Raw genomic sequence first — 14,024 nt, 5'->3', positions numbered from 1 at the left:
GAGAGAAGGGAATTAGAGGCGTTCAGTCTATGCCAATCCCTGGGTATTGTTTCTATATCCCAGTGAATATTTTCATCAGTTCTAAACACAGGCATTTGTGTTTGAATGGGATTTTCAGTTGGCACTGTCTTAGAAAGAGGGCAGCATTTCCCTATATTGTGAGAGAGGGGTAAGTGGAGAGGCCAAGGGGGTCTGGGGCAGGCTCCTCATGCCTGGGTCTGAGCGTGGCACTGGGGGCACATCTGTGCTCCTCCCGGCCTCCCCTGGGAAGGCCTTCATCCCATCTGGCCCTCACTGGTCTTGCACTAGAGGCCCTCAGAGGTCACCACTGAGTCCTTCCTAAACATACAGCCTCCGTGGGTCTGTGGCTTCTCTGTGGCCCATACATGCTGCTCTGGGTGCCTGGAAACCTTCTGCTTTTTTCACATGATTCTGGGCCAGTGAGAGGCTTCCCCGGGCCCTGCTGGCCTCACCAGCTCATTCTCGGCTCTCGTGGGGGCAGGGAGCTTGGTGACACTCTCCGGCAAGTGGCCCAGAACACCAAGCAGATGTTTCTTTTTCTTTCTCAGCAGGCTTCATGCAAGGTCCCTCCAGAGTGTCCTAAATGTGTCTCTGTCTGTCTGCCTCGGTGATTATCCTCAAGGAATTCTTTCCAGCCTTTTATCTTATGCCAGGCCCAGGCTTTGGAAACTCAGAAGTCAAGAATCGACCTCAATGGCCTCTGCCTTTGGCTGTCACCCTTTCCTAAAGTGAAGGCAGAATGCCCCAGCTGCCTGCACCAAAGGCGATGTTGCAAGGCACAAAGAGTTACAGGAAAAAAGAAAAAGAAAAATCTGCTATTTCAAAATACTATCTCCAAAACATACATAAAATTAACATAAGAAATGCTGTCCTTCATCTACAAATATGATGACATTGGCCAATCAGCTGTAGGATATAGATGAATTTTTCTGGGAGCAGGAATGGATTTGTTCTACTTTGTCCATGGCCTCAGCTCACCCACCTGGTGGCCAGCACATGCCCTGGCAAGTTGCCCCTCTGGGTTCTGGAGACAGGATGAGCCCACACAATGGAACAACTGTATTCACCCACACCAAGACATCGTAACACTGTTCTCGCAACCAGTCTTCCCACAGTAACCTTAGCATATAAGACACAAGGCTCTTTCTTTCTTAGATCTTCAGAAATAGCATATAAGACAGCTTGTTCCTATAACTGACAAAATAAGCAAACACACAAATAAGTAAATAAATAGAAAGCCGTTGAACTCCCAGAGTGCATGTACACCTAAAAGGCTTACTAAATGGTCTTTGCTTGGGGGTATTTCCTTCCTTTCTGTCTTCAATAGCACCCACTTGTGATCATAGATGCCTACTGACTGTGCAATCCAGAATACTGTAATTAGCTTTCTAACACCGATTTCCTATTAAGGTACATAAATAACAAGAGGGAGGTGAAATGCTAGGCTCCTCTTGAATAGTGTCTTAAAATAACAGAAGGAAGCAACCACATGCTGATAGATGTTGGCTCCAAAAGTACATTTAAAGTCAGAGACTGGGATTTGCTGCAGAACAGTTCAACCGGAAGCTCATCAGGACTCGCGTGAAAACAACAATGATCCTATGAATGTGGATCCTTCACCCTCAAAGTGGTGAGTTCCTGGAAGGAATCAGCAGCACGTGAAAAGTTTTTATGATAATAAGACCAAATGCAGGAAAGATGCCACAGTAAAAATCAGGTTTGTAAAAGGCCTGTAGATTTAAATGAACATCAGCCCACCCAAAATTCCAATTCTTATGTAAATCTTATTTACTTTCAAGTAAGTACATTTCCTTTAATCACTTAAATACCGGTAACTATTTTTAAACTCTGTCACCATGAGTTTTAATTATTGAGCACAGAGTTTTAGTGACGATGCTAAGTCACTTCAGTCGTGTCCGACTCTGTGCGACCCCATAGACAGCAGCCCACCAGGCTCCCCTGTCCTTGGGATTCTCCAGGCAAGAATGCTGGAGTGGGTTGCCTGAAATAACCTGGGCATGGTTATTATATTTTTAAATAGATCATTGGATTAGATTACAAACACTTTGTTTAGGAATTTCCTATCTACTTTGGTGAGTGAGAGTCATTTGTATTTTCCCTTCTAGCTTTAGAATGAGCTGAGCTGTGTTTCACTATTTTCTGTAATACGAAATAGCTTGTGTAAGATTAGTGTTAAGAGCTGAATTGTGTTCCCCAAATGCATATATTGAAGTTCTAACCCCTAATACCTCAGAATATAACCGATTTGGCTATAGACCTCTAAAGAGGTGATTAAGTTAAAATGAGGCCCTTGGGGTGGGCCTTAATCCAGTCTGACCAGTGTCCTTATAAGAAGAGGAGATTTGGACATAAAGAGACACCAGGGATGTTCACACATAGAGAGAAAAGGTCTTGTAAGGACACAGCAAGAAGGAAGCCATCCGCCAGCCAAGGTTGAGGGGCCTTAGAAGACATCAGTTCTGCTCACACCTTCATCTTGGTCTTCTAGCTTCCAGACTTGTGAGAAGATAAATTTCTGTTTAAGACATCCGGTCTACGGTGTTTTTTTACAGCAGCCTTACCAGACATACAATTAGAATGACTCGTTCCTTGAAAGTTGAAAAGCTTTTGGGTCCAGTGAAACATTTTGATCACTGATTTAAATTAGTTAATAGTTTCAGGACTTTCCAATTTTCTAGTTTTTCTTGAGCCAGTTTTGGCAAGTTAAATGTATGTTTCACCTATTTTTAAGGATGTGTGTCATTTGCTCAGTCATGTCCAACTCTTTGGGGTTTCCAGGTGGTGCTAGTGGTAAAGAACCTGCTGCCAATGCTGGAGATGTAAGAGATGTGGGTTTGATCCCTGGGTCAGTCAGGAAGATCCCCTGAAGGAGGAAATGGCAGCCCACTCCAGTATTCTTGCCTGGAAAAATCCCATAGACAGAGCAGCCTGGTGGGCCATGGTCCACAGGGCTGCAAAGAGTTGGACATGACTGAAGCAACTTGGCACGTCCAACTCTCTGTGACCCCATGGACTGTAGCTTGCCAGGCTCCCCTGTCTTTGGAATTTTCCAGGCAAGAATACTGGAGTGGGTTGCCATTTTCTACTCCAAGGGATCTTCGTGACCCAGGGATCGAACCCATTTCTCACGTGTCTCCTGCACTGGCAGGCAGATTCTTTAATACTCTACCACCTGGAAAGCCCATTTTCAAGGTTATAGAAATCAAACTGTTTATTCCATCCTCTTGCTACCTTTTCATCTCTGCAACCTCCATACATATATAGTTTTCATTTCTACTACTCTTTATTGGGTATTTCTTCTCTCCCTCATGGATATTCCCAGGTATGTCATTTCTATTAGTCTCTTCATAGAGTGAACCATTGGTTTTATTGATCCTTGTATATTTGTTTCTGTTTCATGAATTCTCATATTTACCTTTATTATTTCCTTCCTTCTGCTTTCTTTGGGTTGATTCTGGGAAAGTCTTACTCTGAGAACTGACATTTGGGATATCGAGTATAAGTCAGTGGTTTTCAAACTCTGCTCTGCAGAAGACCTTGGGATATTCTTGGGGAGAGGGGTTGTTGTCTCAGAGGCTACCATCCAGAGTTCCTCTCTCCTACCCACTCCAGTTGCCACCAAGAAGGCTCAGCTGTTTTCATCAAAGTAACTCTGGGGACTCCCTGGTGGTCAAGTGTGTGGACTCCACACCCACTGCAGGAAGTACAGGTTTGATTCCTGGTCAGGAAGCTAAGATCCCTCAAACTGCATGGCAAGGCCAAAAAAAAAAAAAAAATCAACTTTGCTCTATTTTTATCAATCTTACATGTAGAATTTCCATAAAATTTGGGGGGGGGGAACGGTTGCATCTTCTAAAAAATAAGATAGTTTTTAAAAGTTTGAAGGCTCAGAAGAATTGAGACAAGGAAGTGTATTTCTAGTACTTATAGATACACATATTTCTATTGACAATGCAGTGAGTTAATATTAAAGTACCAATTTATAACTAGGGAAATCTCCCCACATTTGTCAATGCCAGAACCCTTCTAAATTGAGATCCTGTAATTCTATCTGTACTTACAAGATCAATGACCTTAAGTATAAAAGGCTTTGGAAGATCCTTCACAGGCCAGCAGTGTTTAGAATTTGTGCTGAGTATTAGCTAATTTTTTACTCTAAATATCCCTTCAGGTAAAGTTCTATGAGATGGATGAAAGAATAGTATTTCTCAATTTCAAAATAGACAATTTTCTTGCTTTCAAGTATTTCATTAGTTTGCTGAATATGTCTATGAAAAACTCTCCCAGCTTTCTCCTCATCTCCGGACTTAATCTTTTAATCTTGCATGAGTTGTTAACAAGCTTTCAGTAAATTATCCTGTTGTAGATCACTGCCATAAACAGTGAGAGATGAGTTAATAACATCAGATTGTATTTTTAGTGTAAAAATTTGGATAACGTTAAGTAATTTAATATATGGCTTTGATTCCACAAGTAGAAATAATTTATGGGCTTATCTATATGATTTGGCATAAATAGTCTATAAATGCTTCTCTTATGTCTGTATCACATTTTATTGTCAAAAATTAATGTGATGGGTTCTTAGAAAAACAAGTTAAAAATTAAAACACTATAGAACAGTACTGAGTCTTAGCTACAGCTCTCTTTTTTTTATACTTGCAGATAAGTAATTTGATTTCAAATTAATAATAATTATCATGTCTTTCCACCATGGCAAATAGATGATTACCTGCCTTCATGCAATTGATGTGGATTTCACAAAACAGGAGCAGTAATTAGCTGAACCTGCTAGCTTATTACCATCAGGAGAAAAAAAAGACTCAACAGTAACAAAAATCTCAACTGCTGGTTTAGACAGTCTTTAATATTGTAGTAATGGTGCTAAACACCATTAAATATGGGCATCCTTTCAGAGCTTGGGAGGAAGATATGTTTCAGCTAAAGACTTCCCTGGTGGCTCAGTTGGTAAAGAACCTGCCTGCAGTGCAGGAGACCTGGGTTCGATTCCCAGGTTGGGAAGATCCCCTGGAGGAGGGCATGACAACCCACTCCAGTATTCTTGCCTGGGAAATCCCATGGACAGAGGATCCTGGCAGAGCACAGTCCATGGGGGTCGCAAACAGTCAGACATGATGAGCAACTAAACCACCACCACCATGTTCAAGCTAAAAAAGTACAATGGACCCACGGCAGGTCCACAGTTGGACAAACCGTGGTTCCTCTGAGCTCGTTTATGCCCTTAAAATTACCCAAAATAAGAACTTCTTTTCCACTCTGTATAATGCAGAAGGCACAGTTCTCATCCAAGCATATGATAAATGGATTTCCAAGGTTTATGTTCTGTTTTAACAAAAAAAATAATCTGTCCTTTCCATGAAGTGCTAGCTGCTGCTAAGTCGCTTCAGTCGTGTCCGACTCTGTGCGACCCCATAGACGGCAGCCAACCAGGCTCCCCCATCCCTGGGATTCTCCAAGCAAGAACACTGGAGTGGGTTGCCATTTCCTTCTCCAATGCATGAAAGTGAAAAGTGAAAGTGAAGTCGCTCAGTCGTGTTCGACTTAGCGACCCCATGGACTGCAGCCTACCAGGCTCCTCCATCCATGGGATTTTCCAGGCAAGAGTACTGGAGTAGGGTGCCATCGCCTTCTCCGGAAGTGCTAGCAGTCCCAGCTTAATGCCCTCCTTTTGGGCTCATCAAATATACTGGACATTGGTTCCCTGGCCATAGCTACCTTGCATCAAATTACATAAGAAGCCTCATGCTTCCACATCATTTTGAGGGGTCTGGGCCAGAGTCACTCACATAGCTCATTCACCCACAAGCATTTGTTGAGCATCTATGAGGTGTCAAGCCTGGTGACAATCAGGAAAGACTGTCCTCACGAAGCTTGCTTTCTAGTCCTGGCTGGTTTTCTTCACATCCCAGGACTCCCAAGACAATGCCTTCAGCCTCTGCACTGCCCCCTGAGCTGCAGGGCACCCCTGGAGTATGCTGCTTGGAAGGGGCTCTAAGGACTCTGATTCTGAATCCAATCCCCGCTCCCTAAGCCCGAGGTCAGCAGTGAACATAGTTCCCTCTTTCCCATGCACTGTCTTTTTCCTATCTGGTATCTCAGTTTCTACTTTCAACAGAGACTTTTGCCTGGGCTAAATCATTCTCACCCTGACTTGAAAGTCAGCTTCCAATACCTTCCTACTGGCTGGAATCCAGCTCCAACAGACAGACCAGCTTCCTGACAGGGACCACTTAGCGGCACTTCCAAAGTCCCCCCCCCCAGCCCCCAACCCCTGTCCATTTCCGGTCACAAGGCTCTGCCTGTATCTGAGTACAGATGCAGTTCTACCCAGCTGAGCCCCACTCTCAGTCCCTGCAGCCCATTAATATTCTTCCACTGGTTTCCCTCGGTGCCTGGGTCGAACATGGGAGCCTGGTCCTGCCCATCCACCCTGCCTTAACTGCTGATTAGACACTCATGTGTTTCCCCTACTAGAGTTATGACAGCCAAGCCTAGACAGCTGAGCTTCCTTCATACAGACCAGACAAATCAGGCTTTCGATGTTTAGAGGAGAAAGCCAGCATCTTCCTTTCCACAGCTCCCAGTCATACATTCTTCTCTCCCTTGGGGCTGGGGTCCTAGTCTTTATCATCCATCCATTACTCCGGTCCCAAAGAAAGAAACTCCTCCTCCCGGCTCAGCCATTCCCTCTCACCCTGGACTCACCCCTCCCAGGGAGCCGTGGTGCATATGATCAGCTAGAGTCTGACAGTCTCTGGGTGAGCAGTGCACATTTGTTTATTTCTTACATTGAGAGGTAGAGATTGGCCAAGGTTTGTTGAATAATTGCATCAAGCCCTATACATCGTTTGAACCTCTTAAGTCCTTCCAGGATGGATGAAACGCTGCCTTAGTGTCTCTGGGGAATATCATCAAGTAAAGCCAGCAGGTAATGGTGCCATAACTAGAGGTCACATGACGCTTCACTTGTGTCAGAATGGAACGCTTATTTCATTCTTTACCCTTTTCCCTCCAAAACTCAGGACTTGATCTTCCCTTTAAGTCGTAGCTGGGACCAACTTTTGTTGCACAAGAGAGGAATCTGGATGCCTTGTCCAGCACCCTGAGATTCAACATCAAGTCACTTTTCCATTCATCTCTCTTCATATCTTGAATTTTCTGGTCCCAGCAATCATCATTTAACTGCTGTGATCCCAAAAGCCGATCCATCTGAACCCAAGTTCTAATAGTTGGCCCTGAGGCCAAACATCTTTCTTAATTACATCCTTATTACTGTAATTTCCAGAGCTGGTAATTCCATTTTGCTAGTTCTCCACCCAGTGGTTTTGAATCTGATTCCAGAAGCATGTGTACTTAGCACATGTTAGATGCAAAATAATCATTAATTGGTCAATTGATTTAAAAATACCTGGGCTACTATAATAGATGGTAGGCATCAAACCCAGAGAAAGACTTAGAGTAGACAGAATTCACTCAAATAAGGACTTCTGGGATTCACTCAAGTGAGAACTAAAGGGCAAGGACTGTGTCTTTTTTAAAATTTATTTCATTGAAGTATAGTTGGTTTACAATGTTGTGTTAATTTCTACTGTACCGTGAAGTGATTCAGCACTTATACATTCTTTTTCATATTCTTCTCCATTATGGTTTATCACAGGATTTTTTTTTTACTTTTTATTTTATATCTGAGTATAGTTAATTTTGGAGAAGGCAATGGCACCCCACTCCAGTACTCTTGCCTGGAAAATCCCATGGACAGAGGAGCCTGGTAGGCTGCAGTCCATGGGGTTGTGAATTCGGACACGACTGAGCGACTTCACTTTCACTTTTCACTTTCATGCATTGGAGAAGGAAATGGCAGCCCACTCCAGTGTTCTTGCCTGGAGAATCCCAGGGACGGGGGAGCCTGGTGGGCTGCTGTCTATGGGGTCGCAGAGTCGGACACAACTGAAGCGACTTAGCAGCAGCAGTTAATTTAACATGTTGTGTTAGTTTCAGGTGTACAACAAAGTGATTCAGCTATACACATACATGTATCTATTCTTTTTCAATCTTTTCCCAATTAGATTGTTACAGAATATTGAGAAGAGTTCCCTGTGCTATTCAGTAGGTCCTTACTGGTTATCCATTTTAAATATAGCAGTCTGTACATGTCATTCCCAAACCTCTTAACTACTGAGTGAAGTTATATGTGGAATCCAAAAAAAAAAAAAAAAGATACAAATGAACTTATTTACAAACCAGAAACAGACTCAGGGACTTAAAGAACAAGCCTATGGTTACCAGGATGGAAGGGAATGGGGGAGGGACAGTTACAGACTGTGTGTACTGATTCACTGCTGCCTCTCTACCTTGGCACCATGCCTGGCACCCAGGATACTCTTTACAGTGTGATAAAGGAATGGATTTACAGATGGCACGCACTGTCAGACGACTCCCTGAAGCTGCCTGTCTCCCTGCCGGCCAATTAGCTCTCCTCCTCCAAGATTTCCCACTGTCAGGCTGTGCCAAGCTGCTCTGAACCACAGCCACCTCCTCCGACCTTCCATCCTTCCGACGATGTTAACTGTGAACCAGAACCACGCTCTGTGGTTGTGGTCATAACCTCTGGAGGCTGTGTGCTGTCAGCCCCCTGAACTGACCGAAGCTTCATTATAATGTGCATGCCTCCCACCTCACCCCCAGCCCCTCATTCCCCCACCACATTGCCGTGGCACAGACAACTGGGCTGAGTCAAACTGTGCACACCTGGTTGGCACCAGGAACAATTCAACAGTCTCCTGCAGAGGATCTTCTCTAGCCTCCATGTCTTCTATTTCTTCAACTGATCCTCATGGAACACAATTTCAGATTTCAGGATTCTAATTTGCATCTTCTAAATTAATTTTCTTCTATATGACATTCTTATGGTGTCATATGCCAGACTGAACACTGCAGATATGATTTTTTTGTAACAACCATCAATCTCCATCCACAAACATTGCTAGGTTCCAGGTGCTTGTGATAGGCCAGCAGATAATAAATTTCTTGCTAGCAAGGGCAGGGTTTAACTACTTTATTCTCTGCATGCGTGCTAAGTCTCTTCAGTCACATCTGACTCTTCGCCACGCTGTGGACTGCAGCCTGCCAGGCTCCTCTGTCCATGGGATTCTCCAGTCAAGAATACTGGAGTGTGTTGCATGCCCACATGTCCTATGTCTCCTGCATTGGCAGGCAGGTTCTTTACCACTGGTGCCACCTGGGAAGCCCGCTTGACTTTCTATCTCACAGCTATTACAGTGCTGGGCTCCTGGCACAATCACTGTTACATGGAAAGGAAGAGATAACACAACAGTCTGTTTCCCAAACAAAGTAGGAGCTGCGAGTAGGTGTGATGGCACTGTTGCAAAGCTGGCACTAGGGGAGTGGGGCATCAGGTTAAGGAAGAATAAGAGCAGTAGACCCATCAAGCTGTTTGAGGAAGCCCATCTCTCCTTTGGGCTTCTCTCGTGGCTCAGAGGTTAAAGCGTCTGCCTGCAATGCAGGAGACCCGGGTTCAATCCCTGGGTCAGGAAGATCCCCTGGAGAAGGAAATGGCAACCCACTCCAGTATTCTTGCCTAGGAAATCCCATGGATGCAGGAGTCTGGTGGCCTGCAGTCCATGGGGTCGCAAAGAGTTGGACACGACTGAGCCACTTCACTTCACTTCATCCCTCCTATAAACTCTTATGTAAACTGGGTCTAGGGAAATTCCTGCAATTCAAAAAATCAAACCTTCTAAGTGAAATTCCTTTTCCAAATAAACAAGTTGAGGATGATAATAACAAGTCGGGGATGAATGATAAACTTCAACTCTCATCCTGAACCATCCCTAGAGCATACATAGGGTCCAGAAAGCCTGACTCTGCCAACAGCTGTTCCCTTAAGATGGGCCTTGCTGTCAGAAGCCACTGACAGGCTTATAGGCCGGATGCTACTATGGAACATTCAGTCCACAGAATGATCCATGATCAAAATAAAAATTTGCATGAGAAAAACATCCAAAAAGATCCATAACCATGTCTGAATATAACTGATGGTACAGAGTCGCTCTCAGAAAGAAAAGACAACCCACCCCTCTCCAAGGAGCCCATTAATACCAAAGAATGGGGCTGCTTTGCTTGGAATGAGAGGTGCTTAGATTTTCATGACTGCTATCTTTTTTCCGTGAAGGAAAAACTGCTTACAAAATATCCTCAACCCCTCATCCCAGGTTCTGACTAAACTACTAAAAACAGTAGCTAACATTTTAGGATAGTTCCTAAGTGCCCAGTAGTGAGCGAAACTTATAACCCTCACAACAACTCTGTAATGAAGGTACTATTATTAGACCCATTCTACAGACAAGAAAATTGAGTCAGAAAGATGTACCAACTTACCTAGGATTACACGACTAGTATGGAGTACAGTACAGTTGGTATTTGAAGAGAGGCAACTGGATGACAAAGCTCACACGTAACGACGATGCTCACTGTGCCCCACTAAACGCCACAGTAAAAATATGTCTTTTATATCCTGGCAGTCTCTGGCTTATTTGATCCACATGAAAATCTCCTTGAGGTCAGGAATCATGTCTTTTAAAAATGTGTATCCATAACCTTTAGCAGTGTTTGAAAAGTATTAAGTTTCCAATTCAATCAACACTTGAACCAGCAATCCTAGTCCTGGACATATATCTGGAGAAAATCATAATCTCAAAAGATATATGTACTCCAAAGTTCACTACAGCACTACTTACAACAGCCAGGACATGGAGGCAACCTAAGTGTCCATCAATAGAGGACTAGATAAAGATGGCATACAATGGAATATTACCCAGCCACAACAAAAAGGGAAATAATGCCATCTGCGGCAACATGGATGCACCTAGAGATTGTCATTCTGAGTAAGTCATACAAAGACAAACATCATATGATATTGCTTATATGTGGAATCTTAAAAAAAAACGGTGCATATGAAGTTACAAAACAGAAATAGAGTCATGGATGTAAAAAACAAACTTATGGTTACTACGGAAAGGGGGATGAATAAATTGGGAGATTGGAATTGACATATACACACCACTATATATAACATAGATAACTAACAAGAACCTACTTATAACAGCTACTCCATACTCTGTAATGACCTATATGGGAAAAGAATCTAAGAAAGAGTGGATTATCTATATATGTGTAAGCGATCCACTTTGCTGTACAGCACAGAATGTTGTAAATCAACTCTACTCCAATAAAAATTAATTAAAAAACAAAATTAAATCAAAAATTTTTTAAAAACCAACATCTGTTGAATGAATGAATCAAGTTGTACCACCACACAGATTTGAATCTACTCCTGTCCACCTTAGGTAGGACTCACTGCCTTCCAGTCAAGAAAGAGGTGCCTCATAGCTGTGTTACCGCCAGTGCCATAGTGCTTGTATTCTATAGACCTCTTTTCATAAGTTCTTGCTAAATTCCCTCCTTCTGTGATTAAGCAAAGTGCAAACATAGCATTTCGTCACTTGGCAACTTTAGGATAAATCTCTGAGAGTGTAAACCAATGTTCTACCAATCTCAAAGTGAGAAAGGGTTGCGTTTTCTTTATAGATCGTTCTGTGCAGATATAATCTGAAGATAGCTGCTAGCAGGCATTTCTGTAATCCACCTTTATATGATATGACTAGTGCTTTCACTAGCTCAATCACTGTTTAGTAAAAAAATATTCAATCTTCTGGACTCCTAGAGACAGAAGGACTGCAAAGGAATGCTCTCTATTGCTACTATGAGTCATGGTGAAATCATTGGTAACTAAGTGGCCCATATTTTGGCTCTTATGGCGTAAATAGACGATACAAAATTACATTCAAAGACAGGAACAGAAATTTACTAACTCCTAAGTTCTCTGAGTTTCATACTCAAAATAGAAAGATTCAGTACAGTGTTTCTAATTCAAGTGTGTGAATTCTGACTGCATGTTTTAAGTGCATCAGGGTTAGAAATTAGTCTATGCGAACAAACCAGTATTTTTATACTTAAATTCTTTGTAGACTTTTCTCTTTTAATACAGCTGAATCCTTCAACAAATTCTGGCAAGACTAATCATTTTCCTATGCCCTTTCTGCCACTGCTAAATACATCAAATACCTATTTAAACAGTGTAAAATATTTTTATTTAGCTAAATAATTTAGAGAGCTGAAACCTGCCATATTTGGCAGGCATTTTTTGATTTTGCTTTTATTTCTAAATGTTATATTGTAAGCACATACTCATGTCACTAAAACTGTTGACGAATATGAATAATACCCTATAATTTCTATCATTTACTTACTTGTTATCCTATTCTTGAATATGAAGGATATCCAAGTTTTTTAACTATTATAAGTAACACTATGATGAATATCATCATACATCCATATCTGATCCTTCTTTGGTAAAAACTTGCAAGGAATCAAGTTGTTAAATAATGATAATGATAATGAATGTTCTTGAGGTTTTTCAGTAAACAGCCAAATTGTGTTCCAGTTACCTGCCACAGCATCAAATTACCTGCTTTCTCTGCCCCTGCTGGTATCTACTGTCTGTATTTGATAATTAGAAATCTAATTTTATGTCATATTATGTTCTTTCTGTCTCCCTCTCTTTGTGGCTCGTTTCTTAGTGTGTTGTTACTGTGGTTTGTGAGTGCACGGTCAGCTAAGAATCATGGGAATGGTGTAAGCTTGGACTGAGGTTCCACTTCCAGAAAGAGTTTGCTCTGGATTGTGCCAGTACCCCAGTGGGGTTCCAATCTGGAACAAATTTATTTGTTTGCCTAAATAAGTGGCATAAATTCTAGGCCCAACTTACATGAGGATGGGACTATGGTTATAAAATTTTATAGGTGGTCTTCTTCTGTCCACAGCCTAAGAGGAAACAGGTAAATTTCCTTGTGTGCTCAGTCACTCAGTCATGTCCAGCTCTTTGTAGCCCCATGGATGTAGCCCCATGGATGCAGCCCACCAGGCTCCTCTGTCCATGGGATTTTCCAGGCAAGAATACTGCAATGGGTTGCCATTTCCTCCTCTAGGAGACTTCCTGACCCAGGGATCAAAGTCGTGTCTCCTGCATTGGCAGATGGATTCTTTACCACTGAGCCACCTGGGAAGCCACTGTTAAGTTTCTTTATCCACTTTTAAATATATATATATATATATACACACATACACACATATATTTTTTAAAAATTTATTTTGGCCACACTGTACGGGCATGAGAGATCTTCCCCAAACAGGGATCAAACCCTTGCCTCCTGCAATGGAAGCTCAGAGTCTTAACCACCAGGGAAGCCCTCCTTATTCCTTTTAATGACAATTTTTTCCCTCTAACTTTCCCTCCTACTAAGGGTAAAACTCTTTGTTTAGGATCTATGTGATACACCTAGGCATTAAAACCCAAGGCTCAGGTGCCAGTTCCCAGGAGACTGCCTTGCCATCCCCGTGTCTAATTGTCTAGATAAACTGTATTAATTTAAAGGGGTCCAGCAGATGAGGGGAGAAAGGCTTGTTACATTCATCTTCACACTCCACCCTTACTTTCCAGGTCAATGAGAGACATCAACTCAGTCAGTAGTAGGACACCGGATGACCTCACCCCTGTCCACCTGGAGACCAGAGAGATTCCCCCAAAGCCTTCAGATGCTGACAAAAGCCCTGAGGTCAGCAGTGGCTTGAGTGCCTGTTTATCATGGTGTTGTCCAACTCCCTCTGGCTTTGGCTCCATAGTTTTGAAATTTCACCTTGACATTTAGAGGGATGTATCTCATTCTGGGCTTTCCTGGTGGCTCAGATAGTAAAGAATCTGCCTGCAATACAGGAGACTTGGGTTTGATCTCTAGATCGGGAAGATCCCCTGGAGAAGGGAATGGCAACCCACTCAAGTATTCTTGCCTGGGAAATCCCATGGACACAGGTGTCTGGGGGGGCTA

General features: G+C 42.7%; 1 non-coding gene across 1 annotated transcript; it reads left to right on the top strand.

Moving 5' to 3' along the window:
• Nucleotides 1-4,989: 4,989 nt before the first annotated feature.
• On the top strand, nt 4,990-5,061 carry TRNAC-GCA. Its single transcript has one exon. It is a non-coding gene; the product is annotated as a tRNA-Cys (tRNA).
• Nucleotides 5,062-14,024: the final 8,963 nt, after the last annotated feature.

This window comes from Bison bison, unplaced genomic scaffold, assembly GCF_000754665.1.
Source record: "Bison bison bison isolate TAMUID 2011002044 unplaced genomic scaffold, Bison_UMD1.0 scf7180017864303, whole genome shotgun sequence".
Taxonomy (NCBI): domain Eukaryota; kingdom Metazoa; phylum Chordata; class Mammalia; order Artiodactyla; family Bovidae; genus Bison; species Bison bison.
The sequence above is the reverse complement of the archived record's forward strand: the minus strand, read 5'-3'. Positions and strand labels throughout refer to the sequence as shown.